The sequence below is a fragment of the Arachis ipaensis genome, chromosome B01, assembly GCF_000816755.2.
Source record: "Arachis ipaensis cultivar K30076 chromosome B01, Araip1.1, whole genome shotgun sequence".
NCBI lineage: Eukaryota > Viridiplantae > Streptophyta > Magnoliopsida > Fabales > Fabaceae > Arachis > Arachis ipaensis.
The window spans coordinates 34,305,339-34,315,322 of NC_029785.2; positions in this window are offsets into that span (position 1 = coordinate 34,305,339).

Consider the following 9,984-nt stretch of genomic DNA (forward strand, 5'->3'; position numbering starts at 1 on the left):
TTATAAGCTCCTTTTCCAAGGACTTCAAGGATTATGAGTGGGCCTTCCCATTTGGCGGTGAGTTTTCCGTGGGATGGAGGTCATCTGGCTTGCTTGGTTTTCCTGAGTACTAAGTCGCCAACCTGAAATGAGCGAGGATGGACCTTCTGATTGTGTCGTCGAGCTATGTTTTGCTGCATTGCTCAGTGGTGGACAGATGCTATGTCTCGGATTTCTTCAACTAAATCAAGTTCGATTCTCCAAGCTTCATCATGATCGGTTGCTTGTGATCTTAGTGAGAATTGAGAGATTTCCAAAGGAATCATTGCTTCAGACCCGTAGACTAGACGAAACGGGGTTTCTTTAGTAGTAGAGTGTGTCGTGGTGTTATAACCCCATAGGATTTCTAGAATAAGCTTGGCCCAAAGCCCTTTTGCATCATCCAGTTTCTTTCTCAAAGCATGTAGGACGACTTTGTTGGCGGCTTCAGCTAATCCGTTAGTCTGCGGATGTTCAATTGAAGAGAAGTGTTGTTTGATTTTTAAGTTCTGTAAAAAAGATTTGAAATTATGGTCGACAAACTAGCGATCATTGTCAGTAATAATATCATGAGGTATACCAAATCTGCATATAATGTGTTTCTAAACAAAGAAAATTATTTGTTGTGAAGTGATTTTGGCCAGTAGTTATGTTTCAATATATTTAGAAAAGTAGTCAATTGCCACAACTAAAAATTTTATCTGTCTTGGTGTGATAGGAAACGGGCCGAGGATGTCAATCCCCGTTGATAGAATTGCCAACTTACCTCGGAGTGATGCAATAGTTCGGCTGGCACATGTATTATTGGAGCGTGTTTCTGACAATTTGTGCAAGTTTTCACCTTTTGATGGCAGTCTTTCTGTAAACTCGGCCAGAAAAATCCAACTCGGAGAATTTTGGAGGACAAGCTCTGTGCTCCTATATGTGTGCCGTATATTCCTTCATGAACCTCGGCGAAGGCAAGATCATCTTTCGACCTGCTTAGACACTTCAAAAGTGGACGAGTATAACCTCGCCTATACAGGTTATCATTTAACAATGTAAAGAATGAATCTTGTCTCCTGAATTTTTTTAAATTAGTGATTTCAGAGGAAATATTTCTGGTTTTTAGATAATGGATGTAAGGCCATCGCCAATCATCTTTGTCAATAATGTGGCAAATGTTAATGAAATTGATGCTTGGGGAATTAAATTGGATTGTAAAAGAGTAGCAGTATTTGATTGTGTACTGGCGAGCTTTGACAAGATGTCGACTCGGTGATTTTGTTCTCTAGGGATATGATGACTTTCAGATTTTGAAAAATGAGTTATAGGTGTTTTGACAATATCTAAGTATTTTGTTAAGAGGGGATCTTTTACTTGAAAGAATTGATTTACTTGTTGTACTATTAGTAAGGAGTCACAGTGTACTTTTATTGCAGAAATATTTAATTCGATGGCTAACCTTAAGCCAGTAATTAGTGCTTCATATTTGGCCTGATTATTGCTGGCCTTGAAGGAGAAGCGTAAAGAATGTTCCAAAACTATTCCATTGGTGTCTTCAAGAAGGATTCCTACTCCCGATCCTTGAGAATTAGAGGCACCGTCAACATATAGTGTCCATTGTAACACCCTACCATACAGAGTCTTATGCTTAAGTCATAATTCAGAGATGGCAAGGTATTACGACCTCTAAAACAAAAATTTAGTACGTACAGTAGTATGAATAATTGATTATAACTAGGAGCCTTTGTAGAAAAAGGGGTAAACAAAAATCGTAACTCGAACACGCAACACTCTGATCGATAACGTAACAAACAGGGATAAGCTAACGCGAGATCATATATATACAAAGAGTGTCAAAAACGAGAATATCAAGACTCAAAGTCCGGTTGCGAAGATAACCGATCCGAGCATAGTAATATATACATATAATAAAATAAGGAAACCCAAAGGGACACAAATACAGAACCCTATTCTCCAAAAATCTCCTATAAGAGGAGTCATCACAGTTTGTATTATTTAGTGGAGATAAAAGCATCTAAACAAGATATATAAACCAAAACAGAGTCCCGAGAACAAAGGACCTTCGCTAATCCAGAAGTCTCCAGCATGCCTCAGCGAGAAACCTCACGTCCTGCATCTGAAAACCACAAAATCCGCATGGGTGAGAACTAGAGGTCCCCAGCATGGTAACAGCTTCCACATATATAATACATAATAATAGAGGAAAGCCGAAGGCAATCCTAGAACTTTCTCCAGAAAATATCAAAGCTTATAAACAAACTAAACCGTAAGTGGCAACTGACTAAAGATCCTTCAGTCTAACTAATACTTCCCTTTCCAATTCCTTCAGACCTCCCAACCACCAGCAGGAGTATAATATATCAAACACAGTTATATCAGACAAGAGATTTACAAATAGGAACAAATAAGGCATTTAGACAAGTAGCAAGTAATATGCAGTCAAATAGGCAATCTCAAACAATTCATATAGTATGCATATGATGAATGCCTGTCCCTAGTGGCTGATGATATCATCTGTCGGTTATAGAGCCAACCAGACAAGTCCTGGTAGCTAACCATTGGACTGTCCCTCTGTCGCGCATCCCCAACTCGAGTTATACTCATCATAAGCTTGATCATAATCATGATCCATATCCATCACCCTCACTGGTGAAATATTTACGGGGGCGAGCTCATTCGGGCCTTTCACAGTGCCCGGCCACACTTACGACATAGGGTCACAAAAGCTTCGAGTCTCTACCTGGAGCACGTGGTGGCTAGCCACTGTTTCCTCCCAGGGAAACCCTCATCTCCGATGGTGGAAGTGCAAACATTCACAATTCATTTAACAGCATATATGCATTTATACTTAGCCATAATCATGGCTCCGCCATAACACGGCAATAATCTAGCCATCCGGCTCATGGTTAAATCCATAACCAGCCAATTCATTAACAATTACGGCCCTTCGGCCCATGGCACAACAAGCACTTCTACCGCCATTCTCCGCATCTCACATAATCATCTTTGATCCTCATTGATCATTCATTTTTTCCTTGCTTTACTCGCAAGTTATCACATTTACTAGCCCCTTGCCTCATTGCTAGGCCTATTATAATGATTTAAGATATAAGAGGTGAGATCGGAGGCTTAGAAGTATGAAATTTGGCTTTTAAAACTCAAAAATCAACTTTGGGATGAAAACAGGGAAACGCGTACCCGCACTCCACGCGCACGCGTGGATGGCCACAAAATCTCATCGACGCACCAGCGTCATACGCGCGGACGCGCGGGTTGAAAAATAACCAAACGATGCGCGAGCGTCAGCCACGCGTACGCGTGGGTGCTCTTGCGCCCCAGGCACAAAACTGGCACAACTCTGGCACAACTCTCGAGAAAATGGCTGGGAATTTGGTGCAGCGGATCGACGCGCCCGCGCACACCACGCGCACGCGTGGATGGTGCTTTCTTGAAGAACGGCGCGTACGCGCCAAGAGCGCCTACGCGCGGAGGGTCATTCTGCTAAAAATTTTCTAAGTTAAAAGCTGCAGAATTCACAGATTCAACCCCCAATCTTCCGACGGACATAACTTTTCATTTTAAATCGTTTTTCACCCGTTCTTCGAACGGCATGGACATCCCGGATCCAATTTCATTTTTAAACAGATTTGGCACAAATCAGAGATCCGTAGTCCAAGTTATGTCCCGTCAAAGCATGCCCAAAAACTATGTTTTCATACAAAACCATAAAGTGCCATTTTCAAAACAAGCCACTTTCAACTCTTTTCAAAATCAATCGAAACATGCCAATTTCATCCCTTTTCTTTGAAATCAATCAAAATGTACCAAAATCAACATCAAGCCATCCTCAACTCACACATTGACATTTTACCAAACTTCCCAAAATTACCATCCAACCCTTTTAACACTTCTCAATCAAATGGCTAAAGGTCAAACACAATATCATGTCATACATCCTCCCTCATCCCAATTTCCAATCAACCATCATTATACATAATCAACATCATACTCACCATCAATATGGTACCACCCACCAATTCAACCTTAATCATTCATCAAGCATATATCACAACATGCATTTTCTCATATATCACAAAATCAAGGCATCAATATTCATAATCACATATATGATCACATCATATATCTCAACCATTTAACAACATCAACCATTCAATGCCTATCTTAGGGCCTCTAGCCTAAGTATTTCCTACCACATTACATATTAGATACGAGAAACCGAAACCATACCTTAGCCGATTTTCCAAGCTCAACCAGAGCACTTCCAAACCACTTGTCCACAAGCTCTCAAGGTCTCAACACCTCCAAGAATAGATTTTATCACACAAAACCCTCTTCCAAGCTTTCCAAAATCACCAATCAAGCTCCAATATTCACATATACACAACCTAAGCCACAATCATCATACCCATACACAACATCTCAATACCCAAACATCATAGAACAACAAATTATACTAGGGTTGAGAATCTTACCACACTCAAGTTCCAAGGAGACAAGATTAACCTTCTCCTTCAAGAGAGTTGGGTCCTATAACATCAAAGAGCCCAAAATCTCAACATTTTTGCTCATGAAACTCGAAATCAAGGCTGGAAATTCGAAGAGCAAAACGTGGCTTACCTCAAGATTGATTGTATGGGTTTTGTAGAGCTCTTCGCGGTGAACGCGTGGCCGCAAACGGTGCGGCTATCGGAGCTCTGGATCAAAAGTTATGGTGGTTTGAAGATCAACCAAGGGAGAGAACATGAGAGAGTGTTCTTCCCTTCCTCTCCACCATTTCAGCGTGTGTTTGTGTGTTGTGAGGAGAGAGAGTGCTGAAAACTAGGGTTTTGGTTTAGTTTAGTTGGGCCAAGGGCCCACTTTGGGTCCGGTTGGACCGGGTTGGCCCGTTCGGTCCAATCTTGGTCCGATTTCTATAAAATTGGTACCGAAATTCTCGTCTCAATCTCCTCTATCATATTAAGCCATAAAAATAACATTTTTGGCTTTCTAGAATAAATTCTCATTTATGGGTTAATTAGCCATTAATTAACCGGGTCTTACATCCTACCCACCTAATTGGGAATTTTGCCCACAAAATTCGAATTCAATTACCTGAGAATAAGTGCAGATAATCCGTTCGCATCTCCGACTCAAGTTCCCAGGTGTGTTTCTCAACCCCGCCTCGACTCCAAGCCACTTTGACTAATGAAACCTCTTTTCCATGCAACCGTTTGATACTAGTATCGTCAATTCTAACTGGAGCCACTGGAAGCGTCAAATCTTCTCTTAACTGAACCGATTCAGGTTCTAACACATGGCTAGCATCAGGAGTGTATTTCCGAAGCTGTGACACGTGAAACACATCGTGCAGGTTCGAAAGATGAGGTGGTAGAGCCATCCGGTACGCTACCGGTCCAATCCTCTCCAGGATCTGAAATGGACCAATGTATCGAGGATTCAACTTCTTCGCTTCAATCGCCCTACCTACTCCTGTGGTCGGAGTAACCTTCAGGAAAACATGATCTCCTTCTTCAAATTCCAAGGGCTTCCGCCTTTGATCGGTGTAACTCTTCTGGCGACTCTGCGCCGTAAGCATCCTATCTCGGATTTTCTTGACTTGTTCAGTGGTCTCAGCTATCATCTCCGGCCCCAACAAGCCTTTCTCTCCAGCTTCATACCAACATAGCGGAGATTGACATTTCCTCCCATACAATGCCTCATACGGAGCCATTCCAATGCTCGCATGGTAACTATTATTGTATGCAAACTCCACTAACGGCATATACCGATCCCAACTCGCCGGTTGATCCAAAACACAAGCTCTCAACATATCCTCTAGTGTTTGGATCATCCTCTCGGATTGACCATCTGTTTGAGGATGGTAAGTTATACTCAAGCTTAATCGGGTTCCAAAAGCTTTCTAAAATACACCCCAGAACCTCGAAGTGAAATGAGGATCTCTATCATAGATTATAGTAGCAGGTACACCATGGAGTCTCACAATCTTCTTTATGTATAACCGAGCTAGCTCCTCAAGGGTGTAAGTCATCCGAATGGGCAAAAAGTGAGCTGACTTCGTCAGTCGGTCCACAATCACCCAGATAGCATCAAAACCAGTCCTAGTCCTTGGCAATCCCGACACCAAGTCCATTGCAATACTTTCCCACTTCCATTGCAGAACCTCTAAAGGTTGCAACATCCCAGAAGGTCTTTGATGTTCAATATTTACCTTTTGGCAAGTTAAGCACTTTGAAACATATTCCGCCACATCATTCTTCATACCTGGCTACCAAAACATCGCCTTTAAATCATGGTACATCTTAGTACTTCCCGGGTGAATGGAGAATCCGCTTTTGTGTGCCTCCTTTAAGATATCTTGCCTCAAAGTGCCAACATCCGGCACAATGATCCTACCCTTGAATCTCCATAACCCATCTTTTTCTTCCGACACTCTCCACTGTTTTTCTTGCTCGATAGCCGGTAACACCTTCCATAACGCTTCATCATTTTCATGAGCCTTTAGGAGCTCGGACTTAAAATCACTCGAGATTTCTAATCGGCTCAAACACAAGGTTCCAGATACTTCTTGAGCATCAATTTTTAGACTCTCGAATCCCTTGAGCAACTTCTCCTCTTGAAGCATCATCCAAGCCGCATATAACGACTTCTGACTTAACGCATCCGCCACTACATTTGCCTTTCCCGGATGGTAATTCAACTCAAAGTCGTAGTCCTTCAATAATTCCATCCACCTCCTTTGCCTCATATTAAGCTCTTTCTGATCAAAGAGATATTTCAAGCTCTTGTGATCGTAGAAGACTTGGAACTTAACCCCATAGAGATAATGCCTCCACACCTTCAAGGCAAACACGACCGCAGCGAGTTCCAAATCGTGCGTAGGGTAACTAACTTCATGAGGTCTCAACTGTCGTGAGGCATACGCCACCACATTATGATGTTGCATCAGCACGCATCCTAGACCCTTTAGTGAGACATCACAGTACACCTCAAATGGTTCGTTCGGCTCAGGTAACACCAACACAGGTGCAGTGGTCAACTTTTTCTTCAATGCCTGAAAGCTTTCCTCACACTCAGGAGTCCAAACAAACGGAGTGTCTTTGCAGGTTAATTTTGTCAACGGCAAGGCTAATTGCGAAAAGCCTTTGATGAACCTTCGATAATAGCCAACTAAACCCAGAAAACTCCTTATCTCGGTTACTGTGGTTGGTTGCCTCCAATCCATCACATCTTCCACCTTAGTTGGATCTACGGCTATTCCCTTCTTACTCACCACGTGACCCAAAACCTTTACCTCATCCTTCCAAAACTCACACTTAGACAGTTTCGCATAGAGTTTCTTCTCCTTTAGAATTTGCAACACGGTCCTCAAGTGTTCCGCATGCTCTTCTTCAGTCTTGGAGTAAATTAGTATGTCGTCAATGAAGACAACAACGAATTTATCCAGGAACGGACGGAACACTCTATTCATGTAATCCATGAATACTGCAGGAGCTTTCGTCAACCCAAAGGACATTACAGTGTACTCGTAATGACCATAACGAGTCCTGAAAGCGGTCTTAGGGATATCCTCACCCCTCACCCTTATCTGGTGATAACCAGATCGCAAATCGATCTTGGAGAAAACCCCAGCTCCTTGTAACTGATCCATGAGATCATCAATTCTCGGCAATGGGTACTTATTCTTTATGGTGACCTTGTTCAACTGCCTGTAATCCACACAGAGTCGCATACTTCCATCTTTCTTCTTTACCAGTAACACTGGAGCACCCCACAGGGAAACACTTGGCCGGATAAAGTTCTTACCCAACAATTCCTCTAACTGAGACTTTAGCTCGGCCATCTCTAATGGTGACATCCTATAAGGAGCACTTGAGATTGGTCCCACCCTAGGCACCAATTCAATAGCAAACTTGACCTCTCGATTAGGTGGAAATTTCTCAATATCATCAGGAAACACTTCCGAAAACTCACACACTACCAGAATCTGATCCAACCTTTGGTCATCACCCGAAACACCCACGGTTAACAATAGGATACCCTGACATTCGATTCCGGAACAGTTCACCATCATCGAATTCAAGTAATAATTATTCACCATGACCGGCCCTCCTGTATCCTCCGGCATAAAGTACACCGACTTTGTAGAACAATCAAGTAGGACATGGTTCTCAGATAACCAGTCCAATCCCAAGATAAGATCAAGACCGATCATCGGTAAGCAGATTAAGTTATGGACAAAATCACGCGGCTTGAACCTAAATGAAACTTTCGGGCATCCTAGCCTAGTTACCATGGCTTCATGGGTAGCATTATATACTTTTAGGTCATAACCTAAGGTTACGATCTTCAATCCTAACTCATGGGCTTTCTCAAATGCAATGAATGAATGCAATGCTCCCGAATCAAATAAAGCATTTAAAGTTTGACCAGCCATTTCACAGTTACCTCGAATGAGTGTCTCGGATCCCTCTGCACCCCTAGCTGAGGTGGTGAACACCCGACCGGTCTGTTGTGCTTTCCCATCACCTTGCTTCTGCTGCTCCGGACAACTTGCGGCTCTATGCCCCGCCTTTCCACAATTGTAGCACAAACCCCATCCGCCCTTGCATGGTACTCCCGGATGGTGACTCCCACACCTAGTACAAGCTTGATCATTCTGAGGCTGCTTCCCAAACCTTTTCTCTTGGGAGTAATTGTTGTTGGGCCTCCTAAAGGGACCTCCCCTCTTGAAAGGCGGACCTCTAGGTGCAAAACTCTTCCCTCGGTTCTGTGGAAATGATCCTTTGTGACTTCCTTTCTCAGTGGCTGCCCTCTTCACACACTCTTCAGCAACCCTACACATGTTCACCAACTCGGAGAAAGTCCTAATCTCCATTGGCCCCACCGAATCAAAAATATCGCTCCGGAGTCCTCCTTCGTACTTAATACACTTCCATTCCTTATATTCCACCGGAGTCCCTTGACACATACAAGAGAATCTGAACAGCTCCTCAAACTTGTCAGTATACTCAGATATGGACATAGTACCCTGCTTCAGCTGCAACAATTCAAGCTCCTTGGCCGTCCTGGCAGAAGTCGGAAAGTACTTCTTATAGAACTCCTCTTGGAAGACATCCCAGGTGATATAATCATCACCCTGCTGCAGGAGGCGTCGGATTCCTTGCCACCAATGCGACGCTTCCCCAGTGAGCAAATAGGTAGCGAACTCCACACACTGCCCTTCAGGTACCACCTGCGCTTGCAGTGCTCGTTCCATGGCCTGAAACCATGTATCGGCCTCAATCGGGTTAGTGGTTCCCTTGAACTTAGGTGGATTAACCTTCAAAAAGTTTGTCAGTGTCATCGGGCCCTGAACTCCACCTCCGTCATTACCATGGTTGTTCATCTGTTGACCAAGAGCCTCAGCAGTGGCTTGCATAGCAGCAGCCATGTTCTCCAATGCAGTCATAAAGTTCACCGGGTCATTAGGGTTAGTCTCTGGCGCACAAGCATTCGTATGACCGCTCCTACGTCCTCTACCGCATCCACGAGGCGCCATCTGGTTCCTATACATACCAAACAATCGATATTAAGTTGATCAGTCTCAATATCAGAAGTCTAGTGCTTCAAAGTCCCAAATGTATGCTCATGAACGTTTATGCCAATTATATCAAGCAGATATACTAATAGCACATAACACACATACAGAGAATGCACAGAAGCATAGTCAGTCCATTCCTCAGGCTCTACAGGAACGAACTGCTCTGATACCATAATGTAACACCCTACCATACAGAGTCTTATGCTTAAGTCATAATTCAGAGATGGCAAGGTATTACGACCTCTAAAACAAAAATAACAAAAATTTAGTAGTATGAATAATTGATTATAACTAGGAGCCTTTGCAGAAAAAGGGGTAAACAAAAACCGTAACTCGAACGCGCAACACGCGCAACACTC